This window comes from Diadema antillarum, unplaced genomic scaffold (assembly GCF_040938485.1).
Source record: "Diadema antillarum isolate AM-2024a unplaced genomic scaffold, OU_Dant_1.0 seq00001071_RagTag, whole genome shotgun sequence".
NCBI classification, from domain to species: domain Eukaryota; kingdom Metazoa; phylum Echinodermata; class Echinoidea; order Diadematoida; family Diadematidae; genus Diadema; species Diadema antillarum.
Window position 1 is genome coordinate 337,244 of NW_027271896.1, and position 13,402 is coordinate 350,645.

General features: G+C 38.6%; 1 long non-coding RNA gene across 1 annotated transcript; it reads left to right on the forward strand.

The window, feature by feature from the left end:
* Positions 1 to 10,480: 10,480 nt before the first annotated feature.
* On the forward strand, positions 10,481 to 12,711 carry LOC139743350 (uncharacterized). Its single transcript, XR_011711751.1, has 3 exons — positions 10,481 to 10,897; positions 11,537 to 11,682; positions 12,562 to 12,711. It is a non-coding gene; the product is annotated as an uncharacterized lncRNA (long non-coding RNA).
* Positions 12,712 to 13,402: the final 691 nt, after the last annotated feature.

A 13,402-nucleotide genomic window follows, 5' to 3' on the forward strand; every position in this document is an offset into this window, starting at 1 on the left:
TGTTGTCACAGTGTGGTATTTGAGATCACATAGTGTACCACATAATTGGCATACCGAACACAGAGTGGCACACATATACCACAGTGTGGTATAGTGTTACGACAGTGGTTTCACATAGTTGACTATATGTAAACAATGTGATCACAGTGTTGTCACTGTGTGAGATTTGAGATCACATAGTGTATCACATTATTGGCATACTGAACACAGAGTGACAAACATATACCACAGTGTGGTATATATCGAACTATATGTAAACCCTGTGTTCATAATGCTACCACAGTCTGGCATTTCAGTTTAAGTGTTTTACCACATAATCCCCACATAGATCACATACTGAACACACTGTGAATCATGTTTGACACAGTGTGGTATATTTTGAACTATGTGCAAACCCTGTGTTGATAGTGTTGTCACATTGTGGGATTTCAGATCATTCATTTACCACATAATCCACACAGACTTTGCATACCGGACACTGTGACTTGTGCTTACCACAATGTGTAAACCCTGTGATCGGTGTTGTCACTTTGTGGGTTTCAGATCATTCACCTGCATCATCTCCACAATACTTGGCATACTGAACACACAGTGTAGTATATATTGAAATATGTGTACTCCTGTGTCCATAATGCATAATGTTGTTACACAGTGGGATTTCATATCATTGATTTAACACTATAATATTCACGTACTAGATGTTAAGGAAAGAACACATTTTTTATTTTGAATAACTAAAAAATGATAAAAATTAACTTTCCTCAAATTTACACAGAAGGTAGCCGCTGAATAACGCACAGTTTTGTTGTGTACTGTTTCAAAATATTGCAGGGAACAGCATACAACAAAATTGTATGCCTTGTATTAGCTACCTACAGTGTAAATTCGTGGAAAGTTATATTTTCATGGGTTTTTAGTTATTCACAATCAAAAGCGCAAACTATTTTTTGTTAACATCTCGTACTTTGACACACAATGACTCATGTTCACCACATTGTGGTGTATATTGAACTTTGCTTTAGAATTGTCAGTAGGGGGTTTCAAATCTTGTACTACCACATGGCATGTTTATCCTTGTAAAAACCAGGCTATTTCTGGTTTTGTTAGGGGGGAGCATTTTACCGGTTTGGTGAAAGGATTCAAGTATTGTAGTTTATCAATAAATGTACATGTATGTATCAAATTAAAAGAATATACTTCATCACTACATGTACTCCCCAGATATTTTTATCAAGTTTGTAAAGCCACTTAACTGGTCTGATTATCCAATAAAATAATAAACCAATAACTTAAAGCTGGACAATATACAACCCCATTTAAGTACACGGTAGTTGCAAATGTTATATACTCATTTATTTTCCTAATTTCAGTTGATACCTTTCAAATTTCAAATACTGGCATGGAACAACAGATTCATTTAATGTGAGAATATGACCTATACATGTCATTTACCCAACCTTCACATGAATAAATCATGCATTTCGTGTTGTGTTAATACTGCTTACGGATGCATAACATCAAACACTAGAAATGATATAATTCCAGGAGTATCTGTAGTTGTGGAAAGAGAACAAAAAGTGACATAACTTCCTTGATTCCATAACTTTCCTAAGATTTCACCAGGAGGTATTGCATACAATCTATTCGTCACACGTTTCACTACTCTGATGTGTACAGCATCAGCATGGCTCTCCCTGTCTCTATTCTTTACAAATGGGCCATCATGCTCTACATACTTAATGAGAGCAAAGGCATAGATCACTATCATCTTCCGAAACCACAAAACCATGTACAAAAGCCACTTCATTGCCTGTTACTTGCACACAATAATTTATTCTGGTAGTGTGCCGAGAATATTAGGTAGTGTGGATACAAACTGTGTTTACAACTGCTTTCTTGTACACTTTAATTACAGAAAAATGTCACAAGATATTCTTGTGGGTTTTTTTTTTCGTGACATGCTATACCACATGACTATCACAGGACAATACCACACAGCAGTACCACACAGTAGTACCAACTGGAATATAAAAAAGCAAAAACAAAACAAAATGCACATTCCAGAATCTCATTAATAGGTGAGTTATGCTGCGGATTATGACAACTGATTTAAAGGGTGTGTACAGTTCTGGTCGAGGTGAAGATTTAGCTTTTAACGTTTTGTGAGATATTCAGAAACCACTCTATGAGATGTCAAAGAGCATGCAGTTCTATGGGGTATCAAAAGTTTATTCAATGAAAATCGGTTTTGAAATGGCTGAGATATCCAAAAACAAGGTGAAACAAAGAGATACTAATAAAGTTGGGGCATGTCGCCTTTTATTATCAGCACTTTTTTTGGATATCTCAGCCATTTGAAAACCCATTTTCATCAAATAAACGTTGAATCCTTCTTAAAATTACATGCTCTTTCATATTTCATAAGAGGCTTTTCATTATCTCACTTAGGAATGTTCAAAACATGAATCCCTACCTCAACCAGTACTGTACAGTCCCTTTAAGCAGTACTTAAGATGGCCTATACTCCTTCGGTATTACCTATCAAGTGGGAGTGCTGAGGTACAGAATGTGATACTTCATGCGGTATTTCTGTGGTATTCCTGTGGCATTCCTGTGGTGACACTGTGGTATTCCTGTGGTAACACTGTGGTACAGCCTTTGCATAGCTCATGAATATTTATGAAAAAGCAACATAAATTTGAGAAAATTCGTAAAATACTTCTAAATTCGAAGTATTTGTGATGGGATTTCCTTTGAACTATTGTCGAATAATGTTATGTTATACCAATGTCATAAATGTTGTTATGAAAAGGTAATTTCATATTCAATAACAGTGTTATCTAGTCAGTAACTGTGCCTCCATGCATTACAAATATTGATACACCTGATGACTATGTGATATTTGATACATCTGATGACTATGTGGTGACTACCACATTGTACTGTGGTGGACTATGTGGTGACTACCACAGTGTGGTAGACTATGTGGTGAATACCATAGTGTGGTGGATTATGTGGTGACTACCACAGTGTAATGGACTATGTGGTTATAACCCTGTGGTCATAGTGTGTGAGACTATGGTTTGATTCACAGTGTTTTTAATATGTGTTTTGGACCATGTGGTAACGCTATGTTGCACAGTGTGGTGACGCTGTGTTTCACACTGTGGTAAATACACAGTGTTACCACACGTCCCAAAATCACACATTAAACACATTTGTTCGACACTGTGTTACACATTGTGTTCCACACTGTGTTCGACACTGTGTGCCACACTATGTTGCACACTGTGTTACATAGTGTGGTAAAACTGTGTTCTTTCCATAATGTTTATGAAAACATGGTTACGGGTAAAAAGAATTTGCCTGCGCACATCCGGGCTACTATGGGTGAGATACGTGCTAGGTACTGTTATGTTAACATCGTCTGCGGGGACCTCCGGGTAGTAAAAATTGTTCTTCGCAAGTCGCATGCAAGGCTTGTCCGGAAAGATGTGACACGCCCTGTAAGGTCGTGTCACACCTTTCCGGGCAAGCTACGCGGGCTTGTTGCGAGTAGAGATTTTTTCCAGCTCGCAGGAAAATTTTCTGTGGGCGGACAAGAATGTTTGCGAGTTTCGCGCTTGTGTCTTACCTGCTAGACGCGTTCCGTTTTCTGTTACGAGCGACTTACAGGTACTGCGAAGTACCTGCGATGGATTTGCCTGCAAGGTGCTGCCGGTAAGGGTGTCTCCTACTGGTGTTCTGCGTGTATCCCCGTGACTCACTCGGAACATATTCTGAGCGTGCTCAAGGACTTGTCATACCGTATTTAGGGAATTTTTGCTACCCGGAACTCTCCGCAGTTGGTCCGCACCTGACAGTACCTAGCGCGTATCTCGCCCGTATTTGCCCGGAGGTTCGCACGCAAGTCCGATTTACCCGCAGCCAAGTTAGGAGCATGACCAAAACTTTTTTCCGGGTGAGTCGCGGGGATTGCCCGTAGAGGTACACGCAGAACGCCAGTAGGAGGCATTTGGGCCGGACCTCGCAGGTAACTCCCACGCAGGTACTTCGCAGTCCCCGTATGCGGCCAAATTAATGACATTCTGACAGTGGGTTTTTAGTTCAGTTACCAAAATGTGCAGACTGTCCAAAATGTGCAGGAAAATCCACTTTTAACTGCACATTTTGGTAACAAGTTGATCCCGACAGGTGTAGGTGGCACTATCGGCACATTTTGGTAACGTTTTTTTTTTTTTTTTTTTTAAACCAAAACGTGCAGTTACCAAAATGTGCCGCAACATGGTGTAATATAATTCCCTGGCTATCCCTCTGAAGCAAGTAAGTCAAAGGCTCTATTGCTATGCCAGAAAAATGAACATGTAATCATGGAATTCTCTTTTAATATCCAGCAGCTCATTCCATTGCTATGACATGACGAATTACTCTAAGTGTCTTGTCCAGCAACGGCGACACACACATACACACACACACACCCGCACACACACACACACACATACACACGCACGCACACACACACACACACACACGCACACATGATAAAAAACTAGAAATGTCGCTATGGCGACTGGTATGCCTCCGCCATAATGCATGACTCTCCTAATAGGTCTAGATAGTTGTACATGTGGACAATGTGTGATTATATTTTCACAAAACTGGCAAAATATTGAAATGACAAGTTTGTCAGAAATGTGTTGAATGTTTACCTTCCTTGAACTTGGTTTAATTGGATGAATAGGAGAGCATGTATTTGGGGATTTAAGGACTTTAACTTGACTTTGACCCATTCATACATTTATGCATGTAATTTTCATGGTACCGGTATGGAGAAAAAGTGCAATTTCTGTACTGAATAGTAAATTGTTACCATGTTCATCTGGCCTTAGACCCTAAAATTCATAAGATAATCACTTTCAGGTAGAACATGCATAGATATGCAGTAAGTTTCACGATAAATTGAGCCACTTCTGAGATATGGAGGAAAAAGTTAGTTCAGCACTTTCACTTGATCTTTGACCTTTGAGGCAATAAAAAAAGAAAAAGAAAAAAAAACTCTTCAGAGAATTTCTATTAGGTTACACATGCATACACCAAGTGTAAAAAAAAAAAAACTAATCCTGCTGGCATTGCATGAACATGAGGGAAATAGTAAAATTTTGAAGTGTTGCACTTGACCTTTGACCCCTGACCTTTGACCCCATGAACCCTACATTCTCTAGATAATCACTGCCAGTCAGTACATGTATATATACTATGTTCCATGAAGATACCTTGAACAATTTTCCAATTTACACAGAAAAAAAAGAAGTTTTAATACTTTTACTCTACCTTTTGACCTTTGACCTTTGACCTCATGACCCAAACTTTCACCAGAGAATCTAAATTGGGTAATACATGTATACACTAAGTTTCAAGAAAATATCTTTAGGTATTGCATAGATATGGTGGAAATAGTGAAATTTTATGTATTTGACCTTGACCTTTTGACCTTTAACCTTGAGCACGTGCACCCAAAAGTTGATAGGCACAACTCCACCCCCTAATACACATACATGCCAAGTTTCATTGGGATACCTCAACAGCTTTTGATAGTTACCTTGTCCACAAAATTCATTACGGACGGACGGAAAGACGGACGGACGGACGGAAGGACGGACGGACGGACAACCCGAAAACATAATGCCTCCGGCACCACTTCGTGGCGGAGGCATAAAAACACTTAAAAAAAAAAACGGATTATCGAATTTCCCCCAACGTCACGAATTCGCTTATACTAAACATGGCTGCATTCACTGAATCGACATACAAGTATACTACGGGGGATAAAATCCCCTTTCATACGCCAGAAACCACACAATTTCTTGTGTTTGTTTTTGCCTGTAGGGTTTCCTGGTCAACACCCTTTCACTTTCATAACGACCACTATACCTCGCATCGGAGTCAGGTTTGTTACGCTGGCGTTCGTGTATAATCATCATCCTCTATAATAATATCGTCATGTCTTTATATGGTCATACAATAATCCTAAAGGAATATGCATATCAAGCTGTAAATATAAAGTTAAAATTGAAAGGGTAAACGTTATTGTAGTACTGAACTTCCAGTTACGGTGTCCAGGCAGATTGCAGGGATATGAAATGCATCTTTTGTTTAATGTAATGGTGATGATATGAACTGTTGCAAACATCGTAGTCTTGAGATCCAACTGTAAGGTTTATTTCTACCGTGTCCTGCTCTTTATTTTTGTTTTAAAAAGTATTATAGACGCGGCCATGTAATTATCTGACACTGAAAGATGTGTGCCAAATGTTGTGACACATGGTTATCGGATGTCCCCCCCCCCCCAAAAAAAAAACACAACAACAACAACAACAACAACAACAACAACAAACGAACAAACAAACAAACAAACAATACAATCGGAATCTTCGCAACAATAACTTACAAAATAAAATCAATCCCAATGAATTTTCAGTGTATAAAACTATTTAACTAATCACCTACATCTTACAGAAAACCCCATCCGACTGGCTTCAGTGGTTAAAGAGAAAGGGGGATTTTTGTAGAGCATGTCAGGAATCCCTTTCCTCCAAGTTTTGTCCATTTTGTTTACAGTTCCAAGAGCATCCAACACACATCTCCAAGTGCTGAACTTGGAAGAAACAGACCCATGACATGATTTACTACTCTCCACATTTCCCTGTGACCACTTAACCAAATTGAATGGGGTTGCCTGCAAAATGTAGGTTAATTATGAGCTACAGTTTCATTCCCTGAATAGCATTCAGATTTCTAATCGTTCGTGAAAGTTATCAATGCGGAAATCCGATTTAATTTTTTTGGGACAAACTGTAAGATACATGAACATTTAGTTTCAATGATCCTTTTAACAGGGGATGACGCCTCGACAATCTGTTGAAGAAATGTGATACTCCTTGAGTTTATACTTAGTCACTACAACTGGATGCTTGAGATTTCTTCGAATTGCTTTCACTAATACTAAATGAGATAATTTAGGCTGTGATATGGGATCAATCCCGATGTGACATCGACTATATACAAAGAGAAGACCGCAAGAATTGTATATCCTCCAGATTTTTTATAGATTTGCCATTCCCATTGAGTGCTCTTAAGTTTTCATCCCGTTAGCATTTAACTTTGAATGGAATCGAATTGAATTGAATTGAATATTTCTAATATTTTACAACAAAACCAACTACAATACATATCACTTGACAAAAAACACACTTTAAAACCATCAGATTATAATTCAAAACATAAAAGAAAAACGTACTGCTACAAGACTCAATGTATAGATATCAGTGCAAATCGACAACACGAGGCTACTGTGAGTAACTAACTCTACTATGAACAATATTACTATGACTTTACTATAGGATTTTCTTTAAGACAACTTGTAAGGCAGACGACAACATACTTCTGTGTGCGAAATTACCGACAATAATCCGTCATCATAATGTACTATTGTATCATAGACCAAGGTAGTTTGCTGCCCGCCATCCCCCTTTTTTTGGGAGGGGATTTGTTGAAGTTTGCTTGCTCTGACAGTGATAATAATGATGTTCTTATCACTAAACTGCAGGAAACAATGGCAATGATGAGAATGATACTTGAATAATTAGGAAAAAACAAGATGAAAGGGAAAAGGTGATATCATCCCTACTTCTTGTCCCTACTTCTGCTAATAATTCATATACGAAGAAGACATAAAAACAAACCCTATTTACAGCAATACGAGGGCCCACAGGAAGTGGCGGACAGACTCTTTATCATTTTTAAATTCATATTAGATGAATTACAAACGTGGCCTATTTCACAGACAGGCATCCCCTCATATAGAATAATTATACTATCAGACTTGCCAAAATAATGACTTTGGATTATGTCAACTGGATAGCCACCATAGAAAGTAAAAGTCAACACATTTTGAACAACTAATATCAAAGAAAAAAAAATCAGCTCAGTTCCAATCTGCCTGTCTACAACGATGGTGACGGTTTCTACTTTCCCCAGGAACCCTGGCTGATGTGAGAGCAGAGGAGCGTGATTGAGAAGTGATGACGGACGAATATTAAAGTGAAATATGACACGAGCATACGAGAAACACAAGTCCTATATACTTCAGTCTGTAATCTTATAAATGAGATAGTTTTGGTAACTTCCGAGACAACAGCTAAGACTGTTGAATATCATGTGCTGTGTATATTTCATTCTAAAATAAGGCAAAAATTCATTTCTGGTCATATAACGAAGTATAGTCAGTGTATAGTCATACAAGACGTTATTAGGCTGAAACTTCGAGAATTTCCCCACTTACTCAATGAAAAGTTATCTGAAGGAAAACAAAAGTGATACAAGTGTACATCGGTTTTCTCAATTTTAGGTTCAGAACTCTGTGATTTCGTGTATTTAACTCCATTCCAAATTCCTTCTTTTTCTTGGCGTTCTCTCATGCTTTGCTGTGTTCTTCCATCCTGTCTGCATTTATTTCCTTTCTTTTCGTCCTTTCTAGTCTAACAAACATTAAACAGGAAGTGTTTCTTAGAAACGATGTCATAACAATTGCATTTTTTTTAAATCAAGATTTTTATAGGCTCGTTGGCAATGCATGCATGTGCCATGCTTTGTTTTTAGAATTTTCCTTCTTCCTAAGTCGCGTCCTTTCTTTTTTTCTTGTAGAAGAAAACATGGTGAACGTCATAATGCATACTGCAGTCAAAGTTGAAAGACAGTGCTTGTAAGTCATGTAAGTGAGCGAATGAGTGCGCTGAGTGCCTGTACACACTAAGAAATCAGGGTTCAATTTGGGGTTGAATTTGACCCAATGCACCCTTGCATGGACTAGGGTTGAATATTTAACTTCTATGGGTGCTATTTACTCCGAATGGGGTTCACCTTTGAGAAAGTTTAATTTTTGAACGTCTCCAAATAGAAGAGTTAGTCTGCTACAAAAACCTAGATCATAGTGTTGCGTTCAAACATGTTATGATTTGTAATGCAGTATCAGTAGTGATTTGAATTGTGGATGATGTTCATCTTTAAGATTGCAAATCAATCAATATAAAGATGTTTGTTGGTGTTTGATAAAATGAAATAGCATTTTTTTGTTCGTGCCAGTTTCATAAACAGTACGTGAGCAAAGACTATTACGCCAATCCCGGAAATTAACCAATCACTCACATCAGAGAAGACGATCGAGGCATACAGCGAGCTAGCTACTGTACAGTATGTGTATACGTGTCACAAAGCAAAGCGTCGCGACAGTTCACTTCCATTTCGTTCTAGAACTCCCGTGCAATTGCATTGAAGCGGGGCTTTTTCGTTGCAAGACTTGCTGATTTATACAAGACTAAGGTGAGTAAATGATCACTTTGTAAATCATGACATATTTGGGTTGCTTCTGTACGGCTAGATCCTTCAATTCTTCGGTAATAGGCCTATTTAATTTCAATCGTTTGTCGTGCCGTTCTTTGTTACCAGTACCACGTTCACGCGTGTATTAATACACTGTACATGCAAAATCATATGACCTATGAATGGGAAGTAATACGGGCCTCTTTACGGTTACTACTGCTTGCTACTGCCATTTAGCAGAGTTACCAAGTCTCACGCATTCTGAGTGAGACTATCGACAAGAAATTCAAATAAGGCAAAATAGTTTGCATTGTTTAATTTAATGGTAGTTTAATGTATAGTGATTTGTGATACTGTTTCGTCTTCTATTGCATGCGCTTATATGAGACAGTCTACAGAGTCAGTAGGCTATTAACTGCTGCGACCTGCCCGAACTCGAAGCGTTCGGGCCACAGTGTACAACTGTGTATGGGACTAAGACTCGATCGCGCACTGTCACTAGTCATATCTGCATGCCCCTGATACAGTCTGCATGATAAGCTGTGTGAGAGTCGCGGTCGGCGGTGACACACATGATACGGATACCGGTGATTGAAACACTGAATGAGAGAATGTGCATCAAACTGTACTAAGGCAGAGGAGGTACAGCTAGTAATCATCAGTGTGAAAGAAATTCCTTCTTACTTGGGTTTGGTTGCACAGTGCCGCAGTCAGTACCAAGTACCACAGTAGTGCAGACTGAGTACAGTAAAATCCTATACTGGTATAATAAAGTTTCTTGCACGGTATATAGTGGCCGACTAGCTAGACTAAAAGGTTTAGCTGTGTCAGTGTGGCAAGGGTGTGAAGCTGATGATACCGGTACTGATTATCAAAAAAGAAAAAAAAAAAAGATATTTCAAGTAGATCTACAGTACATGTATAAACTTTATGGCCCAAACTTTATATCTATGGACATGGTGAACAACAGTCGATCATAATTATACTGATTTCGAAGTGAAAATACAAGTTGCCAGCAGCGTTGTACGTCATGTAGCAGACTAGTACATTGTATTAAGTGTGAGCAATCTATATAATACTTAGTAGCCTATTGACATCACCATGCGCTGTGCAGACATCATTCATCTACATATTAAACTGGTGGGTGGTGGTAAATTTGAGGTTACAATTGGTACCCGTACCGGTACAACAAATGTACGTTACTCAGACCCTTATGCTTTGTATCGCATTGACGGCACTGTTACCTGCAGATTTGTTATAGGGCCTACTGCACATGAACAGTTCAATATAAATTCAAATTTCTGTGTTACCATTGCAATTTTCTTTCTTTTTCCCCTTTCTTTCTTTCTTTCTTCAGGTCAAAGGTGTTTGAAGCATCCTTGTCCTTACAGCAAATGAAGGATGTTGTTTGTTTCATTATGGACTATGCTGCGCTGAACTGCATCCTACTCCCTGGGAGTATTCTCGGTATGAAACCTGATGTCAAAGCTTCTTCTCTACTTGTGACACCAAGGCAAAGGTGAGTTTTCTCTTCAGGCCAGGAAAATGCACTTTTGCTCCCTTTGATATAAAAACTGTTTTCTTATGAATGTTGCAAATGCAGCATTAATTATCTGTAAGAGTTGAAAAGATCGAATGGTTAATCTTGAAAGATTAATTGCAGTATGCCATGCAGAGTCTTTGTATCACTGTTGGCGGAAGGTTTTCAAAAGTGGGGGGGGGGCACTTCCTAGTTTCATGAGCTAACAAGTAAAAAAAAAAGGCCTTGAATGCAACTTCTGGTGACACTTCCAGGTTTCAGCTTACAAGCAAAAAACAAAACAAAACAAAACAAAAAAGTATTCAGCGCAAAAACAGATCCCTATGGTGCTCACACTTCCAGGTTTTTATCTACATGTATTTCTTTCTAGTGCCACTTACACACTTTCGGGTAAAGAAAGTTGGGGGGGGGGGATGGGGACCCGAAGTGGGGACAATTATAATGTTTTCCTTTGTATTGTGCCGAAAAATTAGGGGCCCGAGTCCCCCTGGTTCCTGTGGCCATGTATATAGCATCCAATTCTTTCTTGCACAGCTCTACATTACTGTTGTTTTTTAGTTGGATTATCAAAGATGACATACCATGTATTCGGTTTACTTTTGTACATGTGCTTAATAGATTTAACGCAGGAATCGCAACACTACAACGCCAAGGAAGAAAGAAACCTTGCCAACATTTCGCAAAGTCCGGAAAAGTCTGCTGCCATATGTCGCTGCCACCTAACCTGCAACTGACCTGTACTGGATCTGCCAAAGAACAATACTGTGAGTTGATCACGAGACTGCTGTGTCTCATTTTTTTTTCTTTGCATTGTATGTTCAGATGTATTATTTATGGAACTCTTTAATGCATCAGTCTTTATACATACACACAGTGCACTCCTGTTCTGATAAATAACGTTACAACAAAATTGAAATTGAGGCCATAATGTTATTGGCTCTACATTAGTTGCTTTACTGTTTACTTGTTTGGTTGCAACAAAACTTTGATAAAACAAAAGAAAACTGTAGGCCCTGAGGACCTCATTATAACAGGAGTCCAGTGTATACTGGGCCAAATACGCTGTACCGAATTGCTGATGCAGTCACTGCATCAACGTAAAAGGAGGATGATCCTGGACAAGACGTTTGTCCCAGTACTAGTATACGACTGGACTGGTCATCTCTCTTCTCTCAATCAACAGTTGTTCCCAGTTCAAGGTTAATCTGCATTTTTGCATTGAATGTGAAAACTCGGTACATGATCAGTATGACCTTTTTCATGGAGAGGGTTGATGGCCCTCACAAGTAATTTTGACTTCACCTGTTCTTCATTGGCATATATTTCATCCAGATGGCAGAGCTTTTTCAAATTTTCAGTGTAGAGTGTATGGTCTATTAAAGTTCTAGAATTACATTGTACATGTAGTATAGCATTGTTTTGAGATTGTTACCCTACAATCAAATTTAAGCTTAAGAGGGTGTGTAGAGTGTGTTGTACTTGTGATTTGTCAGGAAAGTGCAACCCATAGAAATGTTCAATTTGGTGTTTTCCTTCCTCCCAGAAATTAATCTTCTCAATAAATGTATGATCTATTGTACATTTTTGCATCACTATACAGAGGAGAGTGTAACACTTTTGTTGTTGTTGTTGTTTTCCCCCAGGTATTCTGCATGACTGAGGCACCTTCTTCAGCTGTCTTCGTGGAATGAATCGCTACAACTTCACTCAGTTCTACAGATGCATCCATGATGAAACCTTTGTCCAGGGCAATCAACTACAGTCTGAAACAGTCTTCATAAAATCAGTGTAGTATACTGTCAGGTAATATTGTATTGTGAAGAACACTTCATTGAATGATTTTAAAGAAATCACTGTAGAGTTACAACCCTGTGGCTACTTGTATCGTGATGAGTTAATACTTGTATCTGCTTTGCATTGTGTATCATCCTCTGCCTAAATGACTAAAACACTTAAAAAAATGTATTGTTTTGTATGCTGACACTTTGTACAGTACTATCATCCTCGAGGTTGTTATAGAAATTCTTGCAGGTAGAGTAGTTTGGTTTTCTTGTCATTCTTGCTTATGAATATAAGCTGCATTTTGATGTTTTGGGTGGAAGATGAATTTTAGCCTTGAGCCAGCACTGAGAATTACACTGTAATACAGTGGTATCATTCAAGCTTTCTGTATAAAGCTGGACAATTCCTGTACCTTCCTGTTTTATGCCTCTCCTATCCTGCCTATGCTATCCTACTATTATCTCTGAGTGTTCCTCTCTCTTCTATCATATCTCGTGCAATGTGATTCTAGTTACAAATGCCATCCCTATATCGATGGAATAGACATATCCCCATACTTTGGGTTAATTGGATGCTGTTAGAGGAAGGAGGGGGGGTCCTTTTTCCTTTTTTGCTTGTCACAATTTGCATGTGTGTGTGTATTAGTGGTGTTGATTATTTATTTTATTGCAGTTTCAGCAAACTTGGTATCCTTCTTTTCCT